This window comes from Poromitra crassiceps (genome assembly GCF_964638095.1).
Source record: "Poromitra crassiceps genome assembly, chromosome: 7".
Taxonomy (NCBI): Eukaryota; Metazoa; Chordata; class Actinopteri; order Beryciformes; family Melamphaidae; genus Poromitra; species Poromitra crassiceps.
Window position 1 is genome coordinate 8,383,828 of NC_139628.1, and position 14,381 is coordinate 8,398,208.

Sequence of the window (14,381 nt, forward strand, 5' to 3'; positions counted from 1 at the left end):
CTGGTAGTTACTGCCGGTTTTCTGGGGCCCTTCACTCCAAACAGTTCTTCTGTCAAAAATCTCGGTGCATGTGACCTTTGACAGCGCCTTTAAATTTGATAAACAGGTTAGCTCTGTTATCAAAACTAGCCTTTTCTAATTAAGGCTCCTAGCAAAGGTAAAGGGCTATCTCTCCCCCAGTGACTTTTTCAATTTTTGCAATACAAAATGAAAAATGATAAAAAGGGAATGGCCAAAACGAAAAATGGGGGCAGACTTCAATTGTTTTTGTTTTTCGATTCTGTTTGAAAATTGGTTTTCAGCTTAAATTTTAAAAAGTTTTGACTTTTTCATTCTTCAATTTCGATTTGTGACCATTTTCCATGTCTCAATTAGAAAGGAAAAATCAATTATACTTTAGTACTCCGATCAGAAACCTGCCCACATGTCTATTAGTTAGGCATGTAGCCCAGCCTGCAATATCAGCATTTATGGAGACAATGATACACCATGGATCGAACATGACATCGTAACCAGCATTCATGAAGCTTCCTAAGTGATAATTAATTTCATTCCACACATAATTATACCAATTACCAGTTTTTCACGATTGTTAACACACAAAAAGCGAAAATTCGGCACAATTTCCACAACCTTCACTTCATGTACCAATCGCTCGCCCCAATTTGGCACTACTTCACACTCCCTTATCTGCATTAGACTCTGACTTTCCTTCTTTACACGCTGATGTCAATTACACATGACCTTGTTGTCAAAACACTACACACATTGTTCAGTTGTTGCACACACTTCTCAGGTCAAATCTCAAAGCATCAACCTACAACACACAAATATTCAAATCTCTAAACATTCAGGTCTGTTGAGCAAGAGGGAGGCTGGCCACAGGGTCCAATCAAATCTCAGCCGCTTCACAGTTGCTGCCATCATTAGAACCTTCAGGAAGGAGAACAGGTATGTATTTGAATCTGCTGACTGGCTGCTTCACCACCTGGTACGGGAACTGTACCACCATGGACCGCAGGGTGCTACGAAGAGTGAGACGCGCAGCCCAGCACGTAACAGGATGTGAGCTGCCAGAACTGCAGGAACTATATAACCAGCGGTGCCTCAGGTGGTCCCTGAAGATCATCAAAGACACAAACCATCCCCACAACAGCCTGTTCTCTCTGTTACCCTCAGGGAGAAGATACAGGGTCCCAAAAGCATGCACACATCGCTTGAGGGACAGTTTCTTCCCGCAGGCCACGAGACTCCTTACAGTTTTTCCTGGTTGTTTAAACAGATTTTTGGGAACATCAGACACTATGTGCACAAACTCTAACTCATTTCCCAACTGCTAGACCAATTCTGCTAAACTCCAAGCACATTTTCCTGCTTTAGACTCATCTTCCCATTCCATACCACACATTTCCTGCTTTAGACTCATCTTCTCTTTCCATACCACACATTTCCTGCTTTAGACTCATCTTCCCATTCCATACCACACATATTTCTGCTTTAGACACATCTTCATATTCCATACCACACATTTCCCTGCTTTAGACACATCTTCCCATTCCATACCACACATCTTTCAGCTCACTAAACACAATTCTCCATATCTTGCACACTCTTCCTGATTTTCCACTCCTGATGTTCACTCAGAACACACTGCCAATCACATTCCTAAACTCCAAAGGCTGTTGTGCAATTTGCAATCATCAATTTGCTATATAATGGTCACAGGTGAGAATTTGGTTTGTTTGAAGAACAATGGATGGTGCCAACGAAGAGAGAGGTGAGCAGCAAGACAGAGGAGTAAGAGGAGGAGGACAAGGAGGACGAGGACTGAGAGTGAGAGGAGGAAGGAGAGGAGGAGGTGGTGGAGGAAGAGGTGGTAGAGGAAGAGGAGGAAGAGGAGAAGGAGGAGGCGGTGGAGGAAGAGGTGGTGGAGGAAGAGGAGAAGGAGGAGGCGGTGGAGGAAGAGGTGGTGGAGGAAGAGGAGAAGGAGGAGGTGGTGGAGGAAGAGGTGGTGGAGGAAGAGGAGAAGGAGGAGGCGGTGGAGAAGTAAGAGGAAGACAAAGAGGAGCTGAACAAGAGCAAGGTGGAGGAGGAGGAGTACGAAGAAGAAACAGAATCTCTGATGAGATTAGGGCCACCATCATTGACCATGTCATCAACCATGGTTTGCCCATGAGGGAGGCTGGCCAGAGGGTCCAGCCTAATCTGAGTCGTTTCTCCGTCGCTTCGATCATTCGGACCTTCAGAAATGAGAATAGGTAAGAAACCTACCTGCCTTACTGTAGTACTGCAAATCAATACAGTATTCAATGAGTGTTGCAAGAACCTTACTGTATTTGTGTCTTGTCTGTATCCTCTGCAGAATTGCAAGATTACCACAACGTGGTGGGAGAGGACGGATCCTATCCAATGAGCAGGCGACTGCATTAGTCAACATGGTGTTGGCTAACAACATTCTGACCCTCCGTCAGATCAAGGATGCAATCATTGCAGACCAGGACATATTCAGAAACATTGCTTCCATTAGTGTGTCCACACTGGACCGTGTTCTCAAAAAGAATGACTTCAGGATGAAGCAGGTCTACAGGGTGCCTTTTGAGAGAAACACTGACAGAGTCAAGGAGGCGCGCCATGACTATGTGCAAGTAAGTCCTATGCATACCCTTACTATGTGACTGTAGCACTGACACATGACTGTATTGTAATGATCTACTGTAATATACTGTAGGGCTAGACTCTATTGACCACTCTTGCCTGGGTGTATACTGTAATAGTGTCATGTTGTCTGTGTCAGAGTTTCCTTGACCTAGATGCAGCTGCAGACCAGCACAAGTTCATTTTCGTGGATGAAGCAGGGTTCAACCTTGTCAAAAGACGACGTCGGGGCAGGGACATCATTGGCCAGCGTGCGATCACGGACGTCCCTGGCCAGCGCGGAGGCAATATCACGATGTGTGCGGCCATCAACCACCATGGTTGCATCCATCACCATGCTACGGTCGGCCCCTACAATACTGCCCACCTCCTTGCATTCCTTGACACACTTTATAACATCATTGTCCAACCAGAACAGATGGACGACACAGAGGTCTTCCGATTTGTTGTCGTCTGGGACAACGTTAGTTTTCACCGGGCGAATCTAGTTAGGGAATGGTTCAGGGTCCACCCTGAAGTGTCTGTCCTCCATCTCCCTCCCTACTCGCCCTTCCTCAATCCAATTGAGGAGTTCTTCTCCGCTTGGAGGTGGAAGGTTTACGAGAGAAATCCACACGCACGGGTCGCTCTTCTGCAGGCCATGGAGGAGGCATGTGGAGACGTGAGCGCTGAGGCCTGTCAAGGCTTCATGCGCCATTGCAGACGATATTTCCCTCGTTGTCTGGCCAGGGAGAACATCGCCTGTGATGTGGATGAGATCTTGTGGCCAGGCAGGGACCAGAGGGAGGATGCAGTCTAGTTTTGTTTTGTTTACGTGTGTTTATATATTCTCATTTGCTGTAATTCCATTTCCTGTTTTCATCCTTCATGTTCATCATTCATGTTTGCCCTGACATACAGTAGTCTATGTATAGATTTGGGGCACAAATAAAATATAATTTGATGGCAAAATATTGTGTGTTTTCTCTTTGGGTATACAGTACATACAACAATATATTTCACATCCAACAGGTGAAACACTGAACATGCAAAGTCCTGATTCCACTGCTAAGGCATTCCTACAGTTTTTTCCATTCATATATAGTGTTTTCCATTTTGCACATCAGTGTTCAATGGTGTCTGTTTCCCCAAAATTCTAAGCACAAAACACTTGTGTTTTAGCAATTAGGGAAGAATGTATTTGTATTGCATTCCATTCAGTTTGCTGTTGGGTCTGAGATACAGTATAATATTTTATTTTTTACTACATTTCTGTTGCTTTATATTTGGGTATTTTACGAAAGGAGAAAATGCTAGCCTACAACATGAACATGCAAAGGTATCATTCTCCTGATCATTCATGAAGTGTTTTCCATTCATACTATACTGTTTACCATTTTGCACATCAGTGTTCAATGAGTGCTTGGAATGTCTACTCATATGATGTATGTGTTTGTCATTTGAAAAGAAAATACCATTTAGTGAAGAGTTAACACTGTTTTGAGGGCAAAGTGTGCTTTTGCAAGACAAGTGTAGGATTTTGCATTTTGTGTGTGAGTTTTGAGATTTGTGTTTAGGGTTTGAGAAAGTGAGGTAGTCTACCAGGAAATGTGTTTAAGCAATTGTGAAAAACTGTAATTAGGTATATGCTATTTGCACCTGTACGTCAAATACGTCGAATTCAAAATGTTGAAGTACGTCCAAAGTATGCACATGACATGTGCACCTATGTGCAGTGAATATGCCACTGTCTCTGACTTGTCTTATCACTCTACTGCCTTATTGCTTGTTGTGTCTCTTGTTGTTTTTGCACTCATATGCCCTGTTATATTTGTACTCTGTTGTAAACGGAGTTCACAGCACAAGAATTTCACACGTGATACTTGTACTACGGAGTGACAATAAAGATCTTGAATCTTGAATCTTTTGCAGGACTGAAAGCACACCGTGTAGGAAGAACACACACTTTCACAGCCGAACAGGAGACTGAAATTGTAAATATGGTTTGTGAGAACAACGCTATCACACGCCGACAAATACAAACGGTGCCATGGCACGAGTCCGATACCTCACGAGTCCGACACCTCACGAGTCCGAAAAAAGAGGCATTATATTCCCCGTTTTTCACTAACATAAAACCTAACCTCTCCCACCCCCACGCCTAAACCTAACCTCCCCCAGACCCTAACCCAAAACCTAACCTCTCCCACCCCCACGCCTAAACCTAACCTCCCCCAGACCCTAACCCAAATTCGGTCTCGTGAGGTGTCGGACTAGGGGGCAGTCCCCATACAAACTAGGATCATGGCTGACCACTGTGATGTGGATGAGGCCCTCTAGCCAGACAGGAACCGGAGGCGTGATGCCTAATTCATTTTTGGGGAGGGGGGGATTGAGCAGGCTGGTTTACTGTACTGTACCGAAATAAAACTTTTTTTGCTGCATATTTGTGTGCTGTTTTATGCTTGACTCTGAAAAAAGTAGGCCTACACTGAGACATTTTACAAAAGGAGAAATGGCTCATTCTCCAGAGTCATTGTCATTCATATGGTGTGTTCCATTTCTATGATTGTGTTTTCAATTTTGCACTTCAGTGTGCTGTAAATGCTTGGTAGTGTGCAGCAAATGCTTAGTTGTGTGTAATCAATGAATGGTATGTATGTGTCATTTGAAAATATGGCTGTGTGTGCCAAATGAAAACACGAGTTCCATTTTGTGAACAGTTACAGTTTTTCACAATTGTTTAAACACATTAATTGGAACATCAGACACAAAGTGCACAACCTGAAACTCATGTACCAACTGCCAAACTAATTCTGCTGAACTCCAAGCACATTTTCTGCTTCAGACTCAGATTCCCATTCCAAACCACACATTTTTCACAACACTACACACAATTCTCCATACCTTGCACACTCTTCCTGAATTCCCTCTCTTGGTGTTCACACAGAACACACTGCCAATCACATTTCTAAACTCTAAAGGCTGTTGTGCAATTAGCAATCTGCTATAGAGGGTCACAGATGAGCTCCTGGTTTGTTTGGAGAACAATGAATGGCGGCAACATCGAAGAGAGAGGTGAGCAGCAAGGCAGATGAGTGAGAGTAAGAAGAGGAGGAGGAGGAGGAGCACGAAGAGGACAAAGAGGACGCAGAGGAGGAGGAGGAAGAGGACAAGGAGGACGAGGAGGAGGACAAGGAGCAGAAAGGAGAAAAACCATAATCTCTGATGAGATTAGGGCCACTGTCATTGATCATGTGGTCAACCATGGTTTGCCCATGAGGGAGGCTGGCCAGAGGGTCCAACCCAACTTGAGTCGCTTCTCGGTTGCCTCAATAATTCGGACTTTCAGAAATGAGCATAGGTAAGAAACCTACTCGTCTTACTGTAGTACTGCATATCAATACAGTATTCAATTAGTGTTGCAAGGACCTTGCTGTATTTGTATCTATTTGTATCTTTTGCAGAACTGCAAGATTACCACAACGTGGTGGGAGAGGAAGACTCCTCACAGATGAGCAGGAGACTGCAGTAGTCAATATGGTGCTGGCGAACAATGTCATAACCCTCCGACAAATCCAAGATGCAATCATTGCAGATCAACACTTATTCCAAAATATAGCAACAGTGAGTTTATCCACACTGGACCGTGTTCTCCAACTCAATTCCATGAGGATGAAGCAGGTGTACAGGGTTCCTTTTGAAAGGAACACTGACCGAATCAAGGAGATTCGCCATGACTATGTACAAGTAAGTCCTATACATTCCACAACTGTGTCCTATCAGCACTGACACATGTTGTCCTTTTTACAATGTTTCACAATAGCCTATACTTTATTGACCACTCTTGGTGTATAATATTGTCATGTTGTCTGTTTCAGAGATTTCTTGACCTAGATGCAGAAGCAGACCTGCATGAATTTATATTCATTGATGAAGCGGGATTCAACCTTGTAAAAAAAGAGGCGCCGGGGCAGAAATGTAATCGGCCAGCGTGCTATCACTGAAGTCCCTGGCCAGCGCAGAGGGAACATAACAATGTGTGCTGCCATCAACCACCACGGCGTCCTCCGTCACCATGCCAACCTGGGCCCCTACAACACTGCCCTTCTCATAGCATTCCTGGACACACTCTACAACATCGTTGTTCAACCAGACCAGATGGATGACACAGAGGTGATCAGGTTTGTTGTCTGGGACAACGTCAGTTTCCACCGGGCTGCTCTGGTCCGTGACTGGTTCAGGGGCCATCCTGAAATGTCCGTCCTGCATCTCCCTCCATACTCTCCCTTCCTCAATCCAATTGAGGAGTTTTTCTCTGCCTGGAGATGGAAGGTGTACGAGAGGAATCCGCAGACACGGATCCCACTGCTGCAAGCCATGGAGGACGCATGTGGCGATGTCACTGCTGAGGCCTGTCAAGGCTTCATGCGCCATTGTAGGCGATTCTTCCCCCGCTGCTTGGCCAGGGAGAACATCGCCTGCGACGTGGATGAGGTCATGTGGCCAGCCAGGGACCGAAGGCAGGATGCAGCCTAGTTGTTTTGTTTATTGCCTATTTCCTGTTATCTCTTTCATTTTATCCTGTTTTCATCCTGTTTGCTGTGATTTACAGTATACTGCACATTTTGGGTACAAATAAAATATTATTTGTTGTTAAATTATTGTGTGTTTTCTATTTGAGTATACGTAAAAACATTATATGGTAATATTTTACATCCAACAGGTGAAAGTGTAACACTGAACATGCAAAGGCATAATTCTACTGATAAAGCATTCATATAGTGTTTTCCATTCATACTATAGTGTTTTCCATTCTGCACACCAGTGTTCAATGGGTGCTTAGAAATGTCTACTCATATGATGTATGTGTTTGTCATTTGAAAAGAAAAGACCATTTAGTGAAGAGTTACAGTTTTTCACAATTGTTTAAACACATTAATTGGAACATCAGACACAATGTGCACAACCTGAAACTCATGTACCAACTGCCAAACCAATTCTGCTGAACTCCAAGCACATTTTCTGCTTTAGACTCAGATTCCCATTCCAAACCACACATTTTTCACAACACAATTCTCTATATGTTGCACACTCTTCCTGAATTCCCTCTCTTGGTGTTCACACAGAACACACTGCCAATCACATTTCTAAACTCCAAAGGCTGTTGTGCAATTAGCAATCAGCAATTTGCTATAGACCAAATCAGCGGGGATGTTTACATTTACTTCCGGTTACCCCTGGTTCCGGTTACCTCCGCACAAACTGACGTGTTGAAGACAAAAACAGACAAAGAAGACAAAAATGGTTCATTCGTGTTGTGTTGTTGGGTGTCCAGTGACCATAAAGAGCGGGTCAAGATTTGGATTATTCAGAATTCCCTCTGTAAAGGGCAAACATGAGCAAAGAGAACTCTGGATTCGGCGGCACAGGCTTACTACAGCTACAACATCCGGGTTCCGAGCTGGATCCGAGCGGCGTCAGTAGCCTCTGTCTGTAACATAACGTTACAGTTTTTCACAATTGTTTAAACACATTAATTGGAACATCAGACACAATGTGCACAACCTGAAACTCATGTACCAACTGCCAAACCAATTCTGCTGAACTCCAAGCACATTTTCTGCTTTAGACTCAGATTCCCATTCCAAACCACATTTTTCACAACACTACACATAATTCTCTATATGTTGCACACTCTTCCTGAATTCCCTCTCTTGGTGTTCACACAGAACACACTGCCAATCACATTTCTAAACTCCAAAGGCTGTTGTGCAATTAGCAATCAGCAATTTTTGTTGTGTTTTTGCTTTTTGTCTTTATTTTGTTCTGTTTCATATGGTTTGTTTTTAACGTTTTGGTACTGCTTGAACTTTTCTCTTGAACTTTTGTTTTACAGTAATAGTAAAGGCCTAACCAGGGACAGGGGTTGCAAATTAGCCTCGGCTAGAAACCTGTATGCATGACATCTGTTTTGTAGGTCATATGAAATCATGTTCAATGCATTTGTCCCTGTTCAATAAACGAATAAATAAATAAAATAAATACATTTGCTATAGAAGGATCACAGATGAGCTCCTGGTTTGTTTGGAGAACAATGAATGGTGGCAACATCGAAGAGAGAGGTGATGAGGTCCTGTGGCCAGCCAGGGACCGAACGCAGGATGCAGCCTAGTTGTTTTGTTTATTGCCTATTTTCTGCTATCTCTTTCATTTCATCCCATTTTCATCCTGTTTGCTGTGATTTACAGTAGCACATTTTGGGTACAAATAAAAATTATTGTGTGTTGTTTATTTGAGTATACGTAAAAACATAACGTAAAAACGTAAAACGTAAAACGTAAAACATAACGTAATATTCTACATCCAACAGGTGAAAGTGTAACATGCAAAGGCATAATTCTACTGATAAAGCATTCATATAGTGTTTTCCATTCATACTATAGTGTTTTCCATTCTGCACACCAGTGTTCAATGGGTGCTTAGAAATGTCTACTCATATGATCTATGTGTTTGTCACTTGAAAAGAAAAGACCATTTAGTGAAGAGTTAACACTGTTTTGAGGGCAAAGTGTGCTTTTGCAAGACAAGTGTAGGATTTAGCATTTTGTGTGTGAGTTTTGAGATTTGTGTTTAGGGTTTTGAGAAAGTGAGGTAGTCTATCAGGAAATGTGTTTACAGTTTTTCCTGGTTGTTTAAACATATTCCCTGATTCACTACCTCACTCCCTCAAAATCCTAAACATAAATCTCAAGACTCACACACAAAATGCTAAATCCTACACTTCCTTTGCACAAGCACACTTTGCCCTCAAAACTCTAGCACAAAATGCTAAATCCTACACTTCCTTTGCACAAGCACACTTTGCCCTCAAAACTCAAGCACAAAATGCTAAATCCTATACTTCCTTTGCACAAGCACACTTTGCTCTCAAAACTCAAACACATACATCATACGAGTAGACATTCCAAGCACTCATTGAACACCGATGTGCAAAATGGTAAACAGTATAGTATGAATGGAAAACACTTTATGAATGATCAGGAGAATGATACCTTTGCATGTTCATGTTGTAGGCTAGAATTTTCTCCTTTTGTAAAATACCCAAATATAAAGCAACAGAAATGTAGTAAAAAAGAAAATATTATACTGTATCTCAGACCCAACAGCAAACTGAATGGAATGCAATACAAATACATTCTTCCCCAATTGCTAAAACACAAAACACAAGTGTTTTGTGCTTAGAATTTTGGGGAAACAGACACCATTGAACACTGATGTGCAAAATGGAAAACACTATATATGAATGGAAAACACTGTAGGAATGCCTTAGCAGTGGAATCAGGACTTTGCATGTTCAGTGTTTCACCTGTTGGATGTGAAATTGCAAATTGCACAACAGCCTTTGGAGTTTAGGAATGTGATTGGCAGTGTGTTCTGAGTGAACATCAGGAGTGGAAAATCAGGAAGAGTGTGCAAGATATGGAGAATTGTGTTTAGTGAGCTGAAAGATGTGTGGTATGGAATGGGAAGATGTGTCTAAAGCAGAAATATGTGTGGTATGGAATGGGAAGATGAGTCTAAAGCAGGAAATGTGTGGTATGGAATGGGAAGAAGAGTCTAAAGCAGGAAAATGTGCTTGGAGTTTAGCAGAATTGGTTTAGCAGTTGGTAAATGAGTTAGAGATTGTGCACATTGTGTCTGATGTTCCCAAAAATCTGTTTAAACAACCAGGAAAAACTGTAAGCAATTGTGAAAAACTGTAACGAGTCTGCAAAAAAACAGCGAGTTTGACAGTTGTAAACAAACGTTATTAGCTAGCTAACACTACATAAAACAAACACAGAAGAAAGGCTAGATACGTCGGACAAGCATGTTTACCAACCGTTTGAGCATTTAAATTGAAAGTAGTCAGCCGAAAACAACGAGAGTTTGACAGCATTTATTTGACAACACGCAAATTTAAACCTGTCGCCTTACCGAAGTGGTACCTGGAAGTAAATGTTTACATGGTGACGTCACGGTGATTTGGTCTATAGAAGGGTCACAGATGAGCTCCTGGTTTGTTTGGAGAACAATGAATGGTGGCAACAGTAGACTGCACATTGTGGGTACAAATAAAATATTATTTGTTGTTAAATTATTGTGTGTTCTATTTGAGTATACGTAAAACATTACATGGTAATATTTTACATCCAACAGTTGAAAGTGTAACACTGAACATGCAAAGGCATAATTGATAAAGCATTCATATAGTGTTTTCCATTCATACTATAGTGTTTTCCATTCTGCACACCAGTGTTCAATGGGTGCTTAGAAATGTCTACTCATATGATGTATGTGTTTGTCATTTGAAAAGAAAATACCATTTAGTGAAGAGTTAACACTGTTTTGAGGGCAAAGTGTGCTTTTGCAAGAGAAGTGTAGAATTTTGCATTTTGTGTGTGAGTTTTGAGATTTGTGTTTACGGTTTTGAGAAAGTGAGGTAGTCTATCAGGAAATATGTTTAAACAATTGTGAAAAACTGTAAGAGATTTGATGGCAAAGAGTCATCTTGCAAAGGGAGTGTCAGGTTTAGCATTTTGTGTGTGAGGTTTTCAGTTTTGTGTGTGCAGTTTTGAGAAAGCCGTTATTGTTTTGAGAAACGTGTGTTAACAATCGTGAAAAACTGTAAGACTCAGCCGGTCATTCCTAATTCCATCCACAGTTTATGACATAGCTTCTTCATAGACTGTTGCTGCCATCCAGTGGCTTTCTCAAGCTTTACCTCACATGAATCAGTGGAGGCGTGTCCATACAGAAGGTATAATGGTTTTCACACTAATATAAAATAGATAGGGAATTATGACCTGTTTACCTTCCCAACACCTTCCCAGTGATGTCATAAATTGTGACATCAGTGATGCCCACTGATGATGTCATCAATGATGTCATAAGAGCAAAATCAAGTCCCAGGGGCAGACACTGAAAGAAGTGGGAGTCTGGTTTCAGACCCCCATCTTCAGCCATGGACAGCTGTATGTTGCCAGCTCCAGGACAGGTGATCCAGCATCCCTGAGGAGCGGGCGAGCCTAGGAATCGAGCACGCGAGATGCCTAGTATATATATATACATATAATATAGAGATATGGAGAAAGAGAAGGGTTGGTGAGGAAGGGAAGGATATAGAGGAAGAGATGGAGAGAGAGTGGGCGGATGGTCATAACTTAGTTGTAGGCTAGAAGAGAAGGATATAGAGGCTATATGGTTTGATCAGCCTATACCTGCTCTACTTCATATGGTTCCTCAAATGGCAATTTTCACTTTTACTTGGGTAAAAGTCAACAGAGAGAGGGAGAGATAGCGCTAGAGAAGCAGAGAGAGAGAGAGAGAGAGAGGGAGGGGGAGAGAAACAGAGAGAGGGAGAGATAGCGCTAGAGAAGCAGAGAGAGAGAGAGAGAGAGAGAGAGGGAGGGAGGGAGAGAGAAACAGAGAGAGGGAGAGATAGCGCTAGAGAAACAGAGAGAGGGAGGGGGAAAGAAACAGAGAGAGTGAGAGATAGAGCTAGAGAAGCAGAGAGAGGAAAGGAGAGGGCTAGAGAAGCAGAGAGACACAGAGAGAGAGAGGGAGGGGGAGAGAAACAGAGAGAGGGAGAGATAGCGCTAGAGATGCAGAGAGAGGGAGAGAGAGGGAGCGGGAGAGAAACAGAGAGAGGGAGAGAGAGCGCTAGAGAAGCAGAGAGACACACAGAGAGAGAGGGAGGGGGAGAGAGAGAGAATAGATTATACTTTTTTGTTATGCATGTACAGTATTATAACTTGGACTGATATCGGGCCTACACACACACACACGCACACACACACACACACACACACACACACACACTTGATCAATTCTGCTGTTTATGGGAAGCCTTAAACTGAATTTAATGTAACATCTCAATCAGATTCTCTACAAGTGGACATCTCTACATGGACAAATCCTTGTCATGTTTTGTCATGAAAAATTGAATATCATCACACAATCTACGGTTGAACCCTGAGTACATCTTGCTAACAGCCTATAGGGCTGGGAAATATATATAAATATATATAATATATATAACAGCCTAGGGCTGGGAAATAATATCGATATCAGTGTTTCCCCTAGAAAAAAATTCAGGCCTGGAGGGATTTCGAAACGTACCGCAACGGGCCCTCGCTGGCGACACTAAACTTTTAGCTAACCTGTTCACATCTATGTTGGCAATGGCATCCCAAGTATCGTCATACTATTATGGGATGCGATGCGAACAGTTGTATTATGGGATGTGCGTTTCCCAGACAACGACACACGTTGACACGTTTTGGAACAGCGCCGCACGCTGGCACGATGCTCCTAAAAGCAAAATGCTTATTGTTTTGAATGATTTGGCATCCTCTATTACTTTCAGCACTGTCAACACCAGTAGTAATAGTATGCCATAAAGGTTTATTGAGATTTTGGGTAGAGCAGAAAAAAAACAGAAAATAAAAGATTTAATTTTTTTAAAATGTTTTGCAATTCTTTTTTCTGGCCTGGCGGGCCCCCCAGGCCAACGGCGCCCCCACCAGGCCTGTAGAATGGTAGGGGAAACACTTGATATTATATCATAATATGAGACTAGATATCATCGACTTTGATTTTGGATATGGTAATATTCATTTGTGCTGGAGGTCTGAAATGTCCATATTTAACTATTTTGTTAAGGGAAGTATAATGTATAATTTCCGTGGAATCCATAAACCTCCAATGTTGACATTTTATCCTGGCGATTGGGTTGATCAGTGAGGACAATGAGGCTTGTGTCTGTGACGTCTCCGTGTTGGCAGAGGCCCAACACTGAACGGAAGACAGCCTCTGTTCTTTGAAGAAGTCTAAACAATGGCGCTATATGCTGTCTTTTGCTCTGTCATGAGGAAGGATAATGGCTCTATTAAAAGTTACTCATCAATCTAGTGTTAAAAACAAGTAGGAGTTTGTTTTGTGGATGTATGTTTCATTCGGTGGAGGCCGGGTCATGCCACCCCTGCAGACCTGTCTGAACAAGCCAGCTCACAAGTCAAGATCATTTCCCCAAGAGCAGTCTGCTGAGCCCGGTCACACGCTGCAGGAAGGGACAGGTGAGTCAATGCTTAACTACCCTTGACCTTCACATGTTCTTGCTGATGGGGGGAGGGGGGGGGGGGGGGTAATACACTGACAGCTGACAGCTGTGTAAGAGAGAATGACCAGGATTAAGGGACGCACCGATCAATAATGACAAGTGATATTGCTGTTATGGCCAATAACCGATATTTATCAATGTTGATATTATTTGTATAAAGCAAGTTTCTATGATAATTACATTTTGGACATACTGAAAAAGACATGTAAACACTGTGAATTTGAAGAAGGTAATTCATGTCTTTCGTTTTTTCCAAAACATTTGGAAAAGCCCATGAATCATTGATTTGTCGCATTGTTTCCTCTCATGAAAATGTTGGCTTATACCAATATTAACATTGCTGTTATTGCTCATCGGATATATTACAAAATGGTTAACATCGACCGATACCGATATGATTGCCAAAATATCATGCATCCCTAACCAAAATGTGTGAAATCTGGGTTGTGTAGCTGTGAATATAAAGAAGCTGCAAGCTGAACACAGGGTAGAACTTAATTTGAACACATACTGCTGTCATTAGGGCAATTATTGGCAGGTTTATGATTATGATTATTCTGATTATCATTATAAGAATGTGGCC